The sequence below is a fragment of the Trichosurus vulpecula genome, chromosome 4 (assembly GCF_011100635.1).
Source record: "Trichosurus vulpecula isolate mTriVul1 chromosome 4, mTriVul1.pri, whole genome shotgun sequence".
NCBI lineage: Eukaryota > Metazoa > Chordata > Mammalia > Diprotodontia > Phalangeridae > Trichosurus > Trichosurus vulpecula.
Genome location: NC_050576.1, coordinates 150,137,763 through 150,152,566, shown reverse-complemented (window position 1 = coordinate 150,152,566; position 14,804 = coordinate 150,137,763).

Genomic DNA, 14,804 nt, shown 5'->3' with positions numbered 1-14,804 from the left:
CATCAGACCAGTCAGTGATAGTTTTAACTGTTACCAATGAATCTAACTAGCCTAATGCTGGTTGATGACTCAGCCAACCAGGCACAACTTTATGAAGGAACAGCAGAATAGTCTGGATGCACTATCTTCCTCCCACTTGTCTCTGATGAGTCAGTGCCACAGTCACCTGCCCTGGGGACAGTAGTCTGAGGATGCCAAATTTCACTCACTGCTTCATAAATGGTACAACAGCAGATAGTACTGTCAGTAAGCTGAGAGTCAGCTTGGGCTCTTCCTTCTCTCTCACATCCCATGTTCAGTTAGTTGTCAAGCCCTATCCATTCTTCCTCCATAATATTTCTTGCATCTGCCCCTTACTCTTGACTTAACTAATTTAAGATGCTTATTACCTTCCCCTATCCCTGGATTCTTAGTCTTCTGATAATATCCAATTGGTCCTCTTGCTTCCAGTGTCTCATTTCTCCAATCCGTCTTCCACACAGCTGCTCAAATGACCTTTCTAAGACACAAGTCTAATCACAACAGTGGCTGACTCAGTGATACCACTACTAGACCTATCCTCCAAACAGATGAAAGAGAAAGGGAAAAAAGTATGCAAATATATAAAAATGCTTATAGCAGTTTTGTTAAAGCAAGGAACTTGAAATTGAGGGGTTAACCATGAATCAGGAAATGGATAAATAAATTATAGTCTATGAACTTAATGAAATATTACTGCTGTAAGAAATGACAAAATGGATCATTTCAGAGAAACCTGGGAAGACTTATATTAACTAATGCAGGGTAAAGTGAAAAGAATTAGGAAAACAATTTATATAATAAGAACATTATAAAAAGAAATCATATGGAAAGACTTAAGAACAGTAACCAATGCAACGACCAACCAAGATTCTAGAGGACTGATGATGAAGCATAGTATCAGCTTCTTGACAATGAGGTGTGTAATGGCAAGCAAAGTGGGACTTTTTGCTCTTTTTTCTTTTGGAAAGCTTCTTATCACTAAGGCAATCAAATGCCTTTGATTGAGTCTTGCCTTTGTTTCAATCAAGAGTCTTTGATAACCTGCTTAAGTCACAAGAAAGCCTAAGTCAAATGAGTTTGAGTCACATGGTTGTGATGCCCTCTGACCCTGAAGAAGTGTATATATACTCAGAGGTTAGCATTTTGCTTTGGGGCTCACTCATTGGAAGAGTGTTCATGTGATTTGGCCAGATGAGACTCTGGGTAGATGTTAAGGAGTCCCCCTGGCTTTAAAAACCCAGATATTGGTGCTTTTCTTTCTGGTAATTATGTATGTATTGCTATGGACAGACAGAAGCCCTGTCTCCTGGATATGAGGTGAACCTCTGTATTGTTTTGATTCTCATTTTTCTTATCATTAAAGCTTTGGAGCATTTTTTTCATGTGGTTGTTAATAGTTGGCAATTTTTTAGAACTATTTGTTCATTTCCTCTGACTAGTAATCTACTTAATATAAATATGTAAATTACATAATTATATTATTTGGTAATTATATAATTTTATCAATATGTTTTATTCATGGTAATATAAATATACTAAATATATTTAAATACACCTACTTTATGTATTGGGAAATGGCTTTTGGTCTTAACTATTATTTAAATTTCTGTCACTTATCTATATAACTTGGATCTCAGACCCTTCTCTGAAATTTTAAATACAAATATTTTTTCCTGGTTGACCTCTTACTTATCCTTATTCCTTTAATTTTATTCATGCAAAGGCTTCTGAATTACATGCAATCAGTTTTCTATTCTTTGGCTAAGAATTCACCCTCTCGCCATCCATAGAAGTGAAAGATATTTGATCTGTTTCTCTTATAATTTTTATTATGATCCTTATGATTATAATAAGATCTGTATGATAAAATAAAGATTGGTATGATATTTAATATTCATTAATGTTGTTCATTTAAAGCTTTGCAAAGTCAATAGTCAATAAACATTAATTAAGCAACTACTATGTACACTGAGCTAAGTGCTAAGGATAAAAATACAAATAAAAGAAAGACATCCCCAGACATCAAGGAGTTTACAATCTAATGGGGTGAGGCAATACACAAAAGGAAACTGAAAAGTGGGGTAGAGGAAGAGGGAGAAGGTACCTGGCATGGAGGCATGATGAAGTCCAAAGAAGTCCAAAAGCAGAACATTGGTGGGAAATAGGTAGAAGATTGTGCTGGGTCTCCTCCTTAAGTGGAGGTTTTGGAGCATATGGCTCTAACCTTCAGTCAGAAGAGTCAGATCAAAAGGGCAGAGTATGCTGAAGAGATGTGGGTACCATAGCTAACTCAGGTTTGCAGAGTGAGATTTCCCAGTGATGAGTTTCTTAGGGCAGGAAAGCATGATAGAGAAGTCCCAAAGCAGTGTAGCTAATCGGAAATGGAGTGGGGATAATTTAAAAAACTGGCATAGTAATATAACCCTAATTATATTAACTACTAATGTAACCTTTGATATTTTATTCTCTCCTCATTGGTGGAGAGCAATGCCCTGTACAGGTATTAGGGGAAGGGCAGAGTTTGAGAGAGTGGGAGAGACCTTTAGTTTCTTTGGTCTTCTCCACATTTTCATTGAGCTGCTTTGAAGTTCTCTTTAGTTTGTGGGCTCTGCAGTCACTTTGGGCTGGAAGAGACCAATCCCACTTCAGGATGCTGAAGGAAAAGACTCTGGGAAGACATGGGAAGAGCTGCCAGTCTCCATTATGTATGCCTCTGTCCCAGCTCACTACTTTGGAGACCTTGGGAAGCTTCCCTTTGGTTGACATCTAGGATTCTTTCACTTGAGTTCCCATGTTACCTTATTCCCAATGGGAGAGCTCCTTCACTCCAGATTATCTGGTATATATTCTCCTATGTACACTTTTTTCTGATTTGTGTCTTGCTACGATTTGGATAAATAAGTTGCTTTGCTACTTGTTATGTGTGTTCATTGTGGAACTGGTGGGAAAGGGGTCAAACCTTGGATATAGTGCTTAGGGTCCTCTTCTCCTTACCCCAATATTATAATAGTAATCAGAAATTAGCTTGAATTGATCTAACAATAGACTAGATAGCAATATTTAAGGGACTAAACAGATAATATTTAAGAGACTAAACAGACATAACTTCAGCCTAGTACCTGCTTTTTCTGAGGACAGTGGAGAGGTGAAACCACCTGACCCTAACTTCTGCTTCTCCTCTTGTCAGGAATTGAAATCTCTCTCAAAGATGGATGAGGGGAGAAGAGTCTAGACATGTCCATTCTGCCTCCCTCTTAGTCATACAATGATATCCCCATGTTACATGTGGGGAAAAGTCCCATCCTACATGTGGAGACACATTACAGTAATAAAATTAGAAACAAGTTTTCACAGGTTAGCCCCAGCCTGCCTTTCCATGCTTATTAAATATCACTTCCATCTATACACACTATGGTCTATCGCAGGGGTGGGCAACCTCCAGCCTTGAGGCCACATGTGGCCCTTTAGGTCCTCAAGTGTGGCCCTTTGACTGAATCCAAACTTCACAGAACAAATTCCCTTAATGAAAGGATTTGTCCTGGTTATCCCTCATGCCTGGAATGACCCTCAGAATCTCTAGTTTCCTTCAAGCCCAAGCATTGAGAGCCACCTTCTATAGGGGAAGGGCAAGGTATGCTATAGCCCATAAACTTTTCCCCAGATTTTTTAGAAAAAGGCAGAAACTTTTGTCTGGCATCAACAAAATGTCTCCCTCTCAGGTTTCTCTGGCTTGTTCCTTCAGAGTATTGGCTTCTCCCAACTCTTTCATTCAGGATCTTGACTGGGAAACATCTCTTCTCCCCAGTAACAGACCTTAGGACCAAAAGCAAAATGCTCCCAGATACCTAACGCCTTCAGGCTTTATCTTTATCTTTTAATCTTCATCTTTTCTTCAGATGAAATGTTTGTAATTTTTTTAGTCTCAGAGTTTGTGTTTACGTGGATATGCCTATTAATATTAATATATTAGAAATAAAAACTGATTAATTTTTTTAAAAATATTTCTTTATTCATTTAAGATAATAAACTCAATTTTTGAAACAAAATAACAAAACAAATATATTTTCCAAAACAAAAAAATGTAGTAATAAAGAGTAGCATTGTTTTATATAGTTTTACAGGTCTCTTTAATGTCTGTCTTAATAGAAAACAGCTGGATTCTTGTAGTTGCTTCTTCATTCAATCTGTCGCGATATGTTGTTTTGGTTGAATTATGTGAAGAAAATCCAGCTTCACACCTATTTGTAGTTGGAAAAAGGTAGAGTATTTTAAGAGGCAGATAAAGGCTTGGTGTTATTATGAAAATAGTTTTGACCTCAAGTACCCCCTGAAAAGGTCTCAGAGAGGACCACACTTTAAGAATCTCTGCTAGTCCCTTCCTGGTCCTGGTGCTTGGGCCTCTACGTTAGAGACCTCCCAGTGTTAATATTTGAAGGTTACACTTCAAAACAAGTCTTTTTTTTTTTTTTGGTCAAAAGACTTCCAAACACCACTGGAGTTAGAAGTTTCCCATTTTTCAAAAACTAAGCCTCTTCTGTTCTCTCGCTTAGATGAGTGGGTAAGGAAATGACACAAAGAAAAACTAAGCCCAAGGGTAAGGTCATTGTCTCCTCTGCCAGTTTGAACCAAATTTCTGGTCTTTTCATATGCAGATACAGCCAACTCAAAGGCTCACAGGGGCCTTTTAGCCTTCTTTACACATATAAAATTGATTAAATTCTTGAAGGCAAGGAGAATAAGGTATAACTTTTAAAAATTCCAATGGTAAATGCATCCTTTTCAGATCATGATGTAACAAAAATTACATTTAATAAAGGGCCATGGAAAGATAGATTAAAAATTAATTAGAAACTAAATAATCTAATCCTAAAGAATGGGTGGGTCAAAGAACAAATCATAGACACAATCAATAATTTCATTAAAAAGAATGATAATGATGAGATAAGATACCAAAATTTATGGGATGTGGCCAAAGCAATACTTAGGGGAAAATTTATGTCACTAAATGCTTATATCAATAAAATAGAGAAAGAATGATGCCATAAGCAAATTAGGAGAGCAAGAAATAGTTTACCTGTTATATCTATGGAGAACAAAAGAACTTATGACTCAACATGAGATAGAGAGCATTACTAGATATATAATGGACGATTTTGATTATATTACATTTAAAAGGTTTTGTACAAACAAAAGCAATGCAACTAAGAGTAGAAGAAAAACAGAAAGTTGGGAAACAATTTTTACAGCAAGTAGCTTTGATAAAGGCCTAATTTCTCAAATATATAGGGAACTGATTCAAATTTGTGATAATATAAGTCATTCTGCAATTGATAAATGGTCAAAGGATATGAATAGGGAATTTTCAGATGAAGAAATCAAAGCTATCTATAGTCATATGAAAAAATGCTCTAAATCATTATTGATTAGAGAAATGCAAAATAAAAACTCTGGGGTATCACCTCATGTATATCAGATTGGCTAATATGACAGAAAGGGAAAACAATAAATGTTTGAACGGATGCAGGAAAATTGGGACAATAATGTACTATTGGTGGAGTTCTATACTGAGCCAGCCTTTCTGGAAAGCAATTTGGAACTATGCTCAAAGGGCTATAAAACTGTGCATACCCTTTGAGCCAGCAATACCACTGCAAGGTATATTCCAAAGAGATTAAAGAGAAAAAGAAGAGAAGGACCCATTTATACAAAAATATTTCTAGCAGCTCCTTTTGTAGTGGCAAAGAATTGGAAATTGTGGGGATGTCCATCAATTGAGGAACGGCTAAACAAGTTGTGGTAGAGTATAACTGTGCTATAAGAAATGATTAGCATACTGATTTCAGAACAACCTGGAAAGACTTAAATGAACTGATGTAAAGTGAGAAGAACCATGATAACTCTGTACACAGTGATAATAATATTGTACAGTAATCAACTGTGAATGACTCAGCTATTCTCAGCAACATAATGATCCAAGCCAGTTCCAAAGGACATGATGAAAAATGCTATCCACCTCCAGAGAAAAAAACTGGTGGAGTCTGAATGCACATCAAAGCATATTATTTTTTACTTTATGTATTTTTTTCTTGTTTTTTTTCCCTTTGGTTCTGTTTCTTCTCTCACAACATGACTAATATGGTAATATGTTTTGCATAATTGAACATGTATAACCTTTACCAAATTGCTTACTACCTCAGGAAAGGTGATGGTGAGGGAGGGAGAAAATTTGGAACTCAAGATTTTTAAAAAATGAATGTTATAAATTGTATTCACATGTACCTAGGGAAAAATATTATTTTAAAAAATTAGCAATGAACTTATGTCCTGAACAAAAAGCCTGTCCCAAAGCTAGGGTGTTATTATATTTAGTAAAAGGATCATCAGTCAAGGCCCAGCAGAATATCTTGATTGAGCCTTTGTACACTATCTTGGAGTTTACCTATTTACTATGACTGGGTCATCACAGTAATCTTCTGAAGAAATTTGTTTTTACTTCTCTACTATTCCCAGGGTTGTTGTGAGGCTAAAATGAGATAAAATTTGTGAAATGCTACGTAAAACTTAAGCACTATATAAATGCTACTTATTATTATTATCATCGTTATTATTCATACTACAAAGTTCCTTCTTTCCTTTCTGTTTTATCACTAGACTCTGGTAACAGACTCCATTGATACCTGAAACACTGCTTTTCTCACAGATGCTCAACCCCCAGCCCCAATCCTATGCTATTCACCAGGCCTCTGTGCCTCATTACATTGTGGGCTCCTTGAGAACAGGGATTGTCTTTTGCCTTTTTTTTTTTGGTATCCTCTTTTGCCCCAGTTTCCTCATTTATAAAATAGATCTGGAGAAGGAAATAGCAAACTCTTTGCCAAGAAGACCCCAAATGGGATCATGAAGAGTCGGACATGATTGAAACCACTGAACAACAATAACAAAGCTGCAGGCAAGATTAGATTGGCTAGCATAAATTTGTAGTGTTCAAATCATCAGTTTCCTGATTCCCTCCAATTCCACTTAGCAGCATTTGAACCGGAATGAGGAGGCAAATGCTGGGAATAATCCAGAGTTTGTAAGGTGTGTCTAGTGACAGAACAAGGAACAGGGTATTTGAGTAGAAGATAGTTTAGAGTTGAACTGGTTCACAAAGTTGAACTGGTCAAGTTTGGGAAGAGAGGAGAATATAAGAGGAGTAATAGTAATGACCTGACACAGTACTGAGGATTGCAAGTTTTGGAGATCGGAGTGATGAAAAAGAATAGGTTTAAGAGGAAGTAGTCATGGGGGAGAATTGTCAACAGGATCACCACCTAACCATCTAACACCTTGTTCACATGAATTTACTTTGCCAACATCTAGATGCCCTACATCTTTGGCATTTCTCTGATCCATCAGAGCTAAGCTGGTGTTCCAAATGTTTAATTATTTATGGAGATGCATATGTTCACTTTATGCAAAGGACTCTAATGGATTTCTCATACAAAATTTCATTTTAAAAAATCCATGTTTCATTTTCTTCAGTTGGTTATATTTTTTCCTTGGGATAGAGAGAAAGAGGGGAAAGAGCTTATTCAGAAGCTGCCAAGGGCTCAATAAATAGTTAGCCAGTGATGAATAACAGCAGCCAACTAATCTTATATAATGGTGAAAGTGTTTGATTTTTATTCAGAGGTCCTGGTGCTGCTAATAATTGCCTATTTTACTTAACTCTTAGAGCTTGTTTCCTCACCTGCAAAATGAAGGGTTAGATTAGATGACTTTAAAGGTCTCTCTTAACTGAAAATCTATGACTCTATATTCTCCCTTCTTAAGAAACCCATAATCTAGTTTTGAAGACAAAACTAACATAAACAAACTAATTAGAGAGTCAGTGTTTGAGTGTGTGGTACTAATTATAAGTATAGTAGGGATTCAGAAAATCAAGTTTTGTGTGGTTTAAAGTAATTCGAAAAAGCTTTGTGGAAGAATTGGGTCATGAGCTGAGATGTGAAATTATGCTTTCTCATGAATTTGGAGTTGTAGCTTGAAGTAAATCTGCATCAGAAAGCTGAGATAATGTATATGATAGGGCTTTGAAAACTAAATGGCTATAAAAATGTAAGAGATAATGATGATGACTGATCATAATGGGTGAGCTAGTTGCTAAGGGCAACATGACCTGAAGTTGAAACCACTGGATGCAAAGTACTAGTAACTACTCTAGCTAACAGATTCTGGTTGGGAGTAGGAAAGATTTTCTCTCCTTTCAGTGGACTCTGTTCTGACTGGAAAAAAAAAATACAGTTACATCATTAGAGATAAATCTGTGTAACTCATCTTCTTTTCACATGTGGAAAAAGCAGAAACTCTTATTGTTTATGGGTGCATGTAAAAGTCCTAAGAGGGGTATGATTATGAGATAAAGATAACAAGTAAGTTGGGAGGATATATCCTAATCAAGTCTGGGGATAAAATCAGGCTTAGATTAAGCTATAACTACTACCCAAGGAGGATTAGTTGGAAAGATATCAAATTGTGTTTAGGTATTTATTTCTTTAAATCTTGCTATATATAGGCATCACATTTAAAAAAAAACTCTTTAGTATGAAGTTCTTTTTTATTATAAATCATGAGTAAGAAAAGTACCACATTTATGTAAATGGTTTATTTCTTTTGTTTGCCAAACCATATTACATTTTTTCTTGTTTGTTGCATGCATAGTGAAGCAGGAAAAAAACAGTTACTCTAAAGCCAGAATATCTAGATTACAAATCCCATTCTGCTATTTTTAAGATTGTGGTTTTAATCAGGCCATTTAACTTATGTAAGCCTGTTTCCTTTTCTGTAATTTGGGAAGATGGTCCCTTTCTATCTCACAGAGCAGTAAGGAATCTTGACCTATAGTGGAAGGTCAAGGGATGGAAGAATGTGATACAGAGATGAAAGATAAAAAGAAAGGCCCCTGACCCCTTTGTGTTAAATAATAGATATGAGACTATTCCATAGAAGGTGAGGCTGAATAATATGAAGAAGAATCATATTTGGGCTCCAAACATAATTGGGAGGTATCCTACATATCAAATCTGATGAGCATGACCCATTTTTGGTGATTCAAATGGGGACCAGTGATACTGCCAGAGCAACCTAGGAAGTATTACTAGGAATTATGAAGTCTTCAAAGAAATTGAAGCCTTTAATGATGATGTTTTATTTTGTTTTTCTCATTGCTACTGATTCAGGCCAAAAACTTCAAATGAGAAATGAAGTTTTGGGAAGTGAACAGCTGGTTAAGAAGATGTCTGACAATAGGATTTGGATTTCTGAACCATTGAAAATAACATAGTAATGATAGACTTTTGTCTGGAAATGGAGTTTAACCAATAAGGACCAGTCAAATATATAACCTGAAGCCCAGAATTATTCTGAACTAAAGTCTTACCTTCTGCCAAAAAGCCTTTCCCAGTCCTCCTTAATCTTAGTGATATCCTTCTGAGGCTACCTCCAATTTATCCTTATATCTTGCTTGTACATAGTTGTTTACATGACTCTCCCCCAGAGGTTCCCAAAGTAACCAGTACCACCCCCTGGGGAATGCTAGAACAATCCAGGGGGGTGGTAGTAACCTTGGGTGCTACCAGGGGTTGGTGGAAGCCTAAGGAAAGAAGAGAAGATAAAAAAGTTTGAAAAACCATTCCTGCATGTTTCATCTGTTGTATAACGGAGTTAAAATCATAATGATTATATTATTTTCCAAATAAACACACAAAATGCAAGTTATAACCAATCAGTGGTCACGTCTGCTGACGGGTCTTAACAAGCCAGTGTTGGCAGGCAAGCATGTTGTACATTGTTGGGAAGTCCATCATGCATCAGCAGGAATATATGTATGTAATGACTTGTTTACAATATGATATTATACAGTTACATGATGCAATATTGCTTCATCAAATTTTCAATGTAGGAAAAAACCCATATATTTACAATGAATTATTAAATTTAAGATGTGCCATTAAAAATATTTTATATATTTTTTGAAATGACACAAATTTCAAAAAAAATCCACTAAAGTGTTAAAGAAAGCAGATTTCCAGGGGGGTGCTGAGTATTTTTTTTAATGGAGTGGTAGGCCAAATAAGTTTGAGAACCTCTGCATTAGATTGTAGATATAATCCTGAGAGCAGGTATTGGTATTTTTGCCTTTCTTTGAATCCCCAGGGTTTAGTGCAGTACCTGGTGCTTTGTAGGTGCTTAAAAATACTAATTGACTAGCTGACTCATAAGGGTTCAGGCTAGGGAATTTTTTTGTAAAATCTCTGTAAAATCCCAAGGATTTGCCTTACAACAGAAGAAAAAGTGCTCCCAGAACTTAGATTTGCGTGTGTGTGTGTGTGTGTGTGTGTGTGTGTGTGTGTGTGTGTGTGTGTAGTACTGAAGGATGGTTAGTGGACATCTAGAAAAGGAAACAGTGATCATAAAGAGCCAGTATAATTGAATCAAGAAGAGGTCATGACAAACTAACCTTATTTTCTTTACTGACAGGTTTATTAGGCTATATTACTGAGGAATGCTAGAGGTATTATTTAACAAAATCTCTTATTTTGTTGCTGTTGTCAGAATACAAAGATGTGAGTTTGGCCTTGTACTTTTTTTTTTACATTTTTATCAGTGATTTAGGTTAAATCACAGATGATAGGCTTACCAAACTTTCAGATTTCATAGCGTTAGAAGGGATAGATAACATGATGGATGATGCAGTCAGGATCCCCCAAAATCTTGATGGATTAGAACAAATCTAACAAAATGAAATTTAACAGACATAAATATAAAAAGTACAATATTTTGACTAAAATTAATCAACTCTAGAAGCATAGATAAGGGAGGCATGACTAGCCAGTAGCAATTTATTTTAAAAAAAAGATCTGGGTATTTTAGTGGACTGCAAACTTAGTGTGACAATAACAGAACATGGCAGCTAAAAGAACTAATGTGATCTCATATTACTTTAAGATAAACATGGTATCTTGAACGAAGAAGGAGTTAGACCTGTGTACTCTGCCCTGGTCAGACTATATCTGAAGTGTTGTGTTCATTTCTGGGTACCATAGTTTAGCAAAGACAGTGATAAACTTGAGAACATTCAGAGGAGGTCATGAGGAAGGGCTTTAAGACCAAAACCATATACAAAGATCCAGTGAAAAAATTAGATATTTAGATTGGAAAAGAAAAGACAAGGAGGAAAGGATATTCATCTCCAAATATTTGAAAGGCAGTCCTGAACTAGCTGCAAGGGGTGGAATTGGATGAAAGATACCATTTTATTTTAGTATAAGGAAAAACCTCCTAACAACAACAGCTCTTCAAAAGTGAAATAGGAAACTTCAAGTGGTAATGGATCCCCCTCATTGGGTGTCTTTAAATGAATGTTGGTGGACCATTTATTGAAGACATGGTAGAGAAGATTCTTATTCAGGTATGAATTAGCCTATATGCTGTTTGGAGTTGCTTCCAATGCTGAGATCTATAATTCTGGGAGAAAAAGTTAGGAGCTTGCAAATGGGTGACCCATGTTATCAAGACCTGGTCTGTAATTCTGTTCTCTATCTTCTGTTCTAGAAGCAAGTTATTATTTGGTATTAATTTTGATAGTTTAGTTAACAGACTTCTTTTCTATCCAGAAGTTGTTTCTTGTCCTCCATCTGACTTTTAAAAGATAGAAGAGAAAGAGAAGAAGGACAATAAAATTTTACCAGGGTTTAATTTGCTTTTGGTGAAAGGCCATGTGTAAATGGACAGGAAATAGGTGCCACTGACGCTGCTGCTGTTGTCTGAACCTGATATTTTTCTAGAGAAAATTTCCTTTCAAAAGCATTTGGGAGTTATGGAGAAACACTAACTGATGTGATGTAAGCTAAGTGGAGCCCTAGAGGTCCATGTGTGGGCACAAACCGATTAAGTTAAACACTTACTAAAATTGCTTTCTGTACCCTAGATGAGAAATGATTGATCACAAGTCAAAATGTTCTCATTTAGAGAGAAAAGGCTTACAGGTAAATCTGGCTTAAGGCTAACCCAACATCCTCTTTTCTCTGACATTCACATTTTGCCTGGTAAAGGCTAGAGTAAAGGGTGCTCAGACTGAGTCACTTAATTCCTCGCATATAGCATTCCAGCTGGGTCTTCTGTTGGTTTAATCTTACAATTTGAGACAATAGTGGGAAGTAGGGCTTAAGAAATATGCCTACTTACATTACATTTACTAATGGCCATCAGAGTGCGAACACACACACACACACACACACACACACACACACACACACACGTCTCTGGTTTCAAAGCATCTACATTTAACAAAACTTAAGGATGACATTATTGATTATCTTACAAATAAATAGTTTAAATAAGAGAATAATTATAAATTGTATAAAAAAATTACAGAATCAAAATTATTAAGGGACCCTTGAGGGCATCTAGTATTGCAAACTCTGAAGCACTGTGCACATGTGAAGAATTATAATGATCTAAGCCACCTGTTCCCTTTGATTTACAGATCATAGATTTAGACTTGCAAAGACTCCAAATGGATCCTGGGATCCCATCATATGACAGATGAAAAAACTAAGGCTCAGAGATAGGGAAAATGGGCCCTGAAGTCATGGAACAAGGAATATACTTAAAACAACAAAATAACTGTAACTTTTACATAGAACTTTAAAGATTTCAAAGCTCTATATTTAATTTTAAAATTAATTCTTTTTTTCAATCAGGGAAAGTCTGCCTTTTCTTTTTCACCCTCTCCCATTCCCTCTCATTGGGAAAGCAAGAAAAAAAAATCCTTTTTTGCAAACGTGTAGTCAAGCAAAAACAAATTCTAAAATTGGCCTTGTTCAAATAGATACAGATGTAAATCTATAGATAGAGATAGATCTGTCTGTACTCTGTGTCCATCACCTTTCTCTCTGGAGGTGGATAGGATATTTCATTATGGGTTTTCTGGAATTATGGTTGATCATTGAATTGATCAGAATTCTTAAGTCTCTCAAAGTTACTTGTCTTTACAATACTGTTATTATACAGGGTGTCCCTAAAGTCTGGACACACAGGAAAATTGACAGCAATGTGGAGTTGCATCGAGTTCACATGAATCTTGCAAAGCACATCAACCTTTGAATCACAAATGATGGAAATCATATTGAAGATATTATTTGTTAATATTCCAATGAAATAAAATGTTGTTGAAAATTTCATTCATTTCATTTTGTGAAAATATGCATTTTTGCCAGTGCATCCAGACTTTAGGAACACTCTTGTATAAATGGTTCTCCTGGTTCTGCCCACTTCATTTGCTTGAATTCATACCAGTCTTTCTAGGTTTCTTTGACATTATTCCCTTCATCATTTCTTCCTGCTCATTTCCTCCTCATCTCTCACCTCACAAAGATGTCATCAGCTTTGATCCTCATTGCCCTCTGCCTCTCTGATTCAAGGGTGGGATCATGAACCCCAGATCTCCACTTAAAGAGAGACCCCAGCTCAGGTATCTCCTTATCTCTCACCCGACTGTATATCTTGGGATTTCTCTGACTTTTCTACCATGCCCCTGCATTGGGAACTTTCTCTGTCCTCTTCTCCCCACCTTTCACTTCACCTTTTTTTTGTGTTTTGTCTTCTCCCATTAGATTGTCAGGTCCTTGAGAGCTGAGAATCTTTTTTTCCTATTGCATCTCCAATGCTTAGCACAGTGCCTGGCACATTTTGTCGATGTTGTTCAGTAGTTTCAGTCATGTCCTACTCTTTGTGACCCCATTTGGAGTTTTCTTGCCAAAGATACTGGAGTGGTTTGCCATTTCCTTCTCCAGTTTGTTTTACAGATGAGGAAAACTGAGACAAACAGGGTTAAGTGACTTTCCCAGGGTCACACAGCTAATAAATGTCTGAGGCTGGATTTGAACTCAGGAAGATGAGTCTTCCTGACTCCAGGCCTGGCACCACCTGATAAATGTTTATTTACATCCACATAGCATAACTTGTTCAGCCATTCCCAAATTGATAGGCACCATTGGAGTTTCCAATTCTTTGAAACAATAACAAAAAGAACTGTTATAAGTATTTTTTTGTATATATTATTCCTTTTCCTCTTTCTTTAATCTCTTTGAGGTATAGGCCTAGAAGTAGTATCCCTGGGTCAAAAGCTATACACAGTTTACTAACTTTTGACAGAGAGTTACAAATTGATTTCCAGAATGGCTGGACCTGTTCACAGCTCCATCAATAGTGCATTAATGTATGTATTTTACCCTCCTTTGACCAGTATAGATGAGAATCACATTAAAGTTTTGCTCACTTCCTTTCCTCATTATTTTTGTATAGTCCTTTACTTTACATCCAGATTATCTGAGATAAATTTGCCTCCCCTCTTCCCCTTCCCCCCCAGCATATTACCTTTCCTTTCTCTTTGCTTTGTTTTTTTAAGATCACCAAAACATAATCATACCCCAAACAGGTCTTCTATCTTGTTCGATTCCCTTGATGACCACTGATGATAAAAGGGTTCTGAGGGAACACATGTATCATCTCCCCATGTTACATTGTAGTTTATCCTTGTTTTGTCCCTTATGATTGATCGTTTGGTCATGTATACCTTTTTATGTTTCGTTTGAGTCCCGTATTGGCATTTCGAAGTTTCTATGCAGTTCTCTTATCCTTATAAGGAATGCTTGGAGGTCTTCTATTTCATTAAAGATCCATTCCGCCTCCCCCATATTATTATGTTCATTTTTGCTAGGTATGTTACTCCTGGTTGT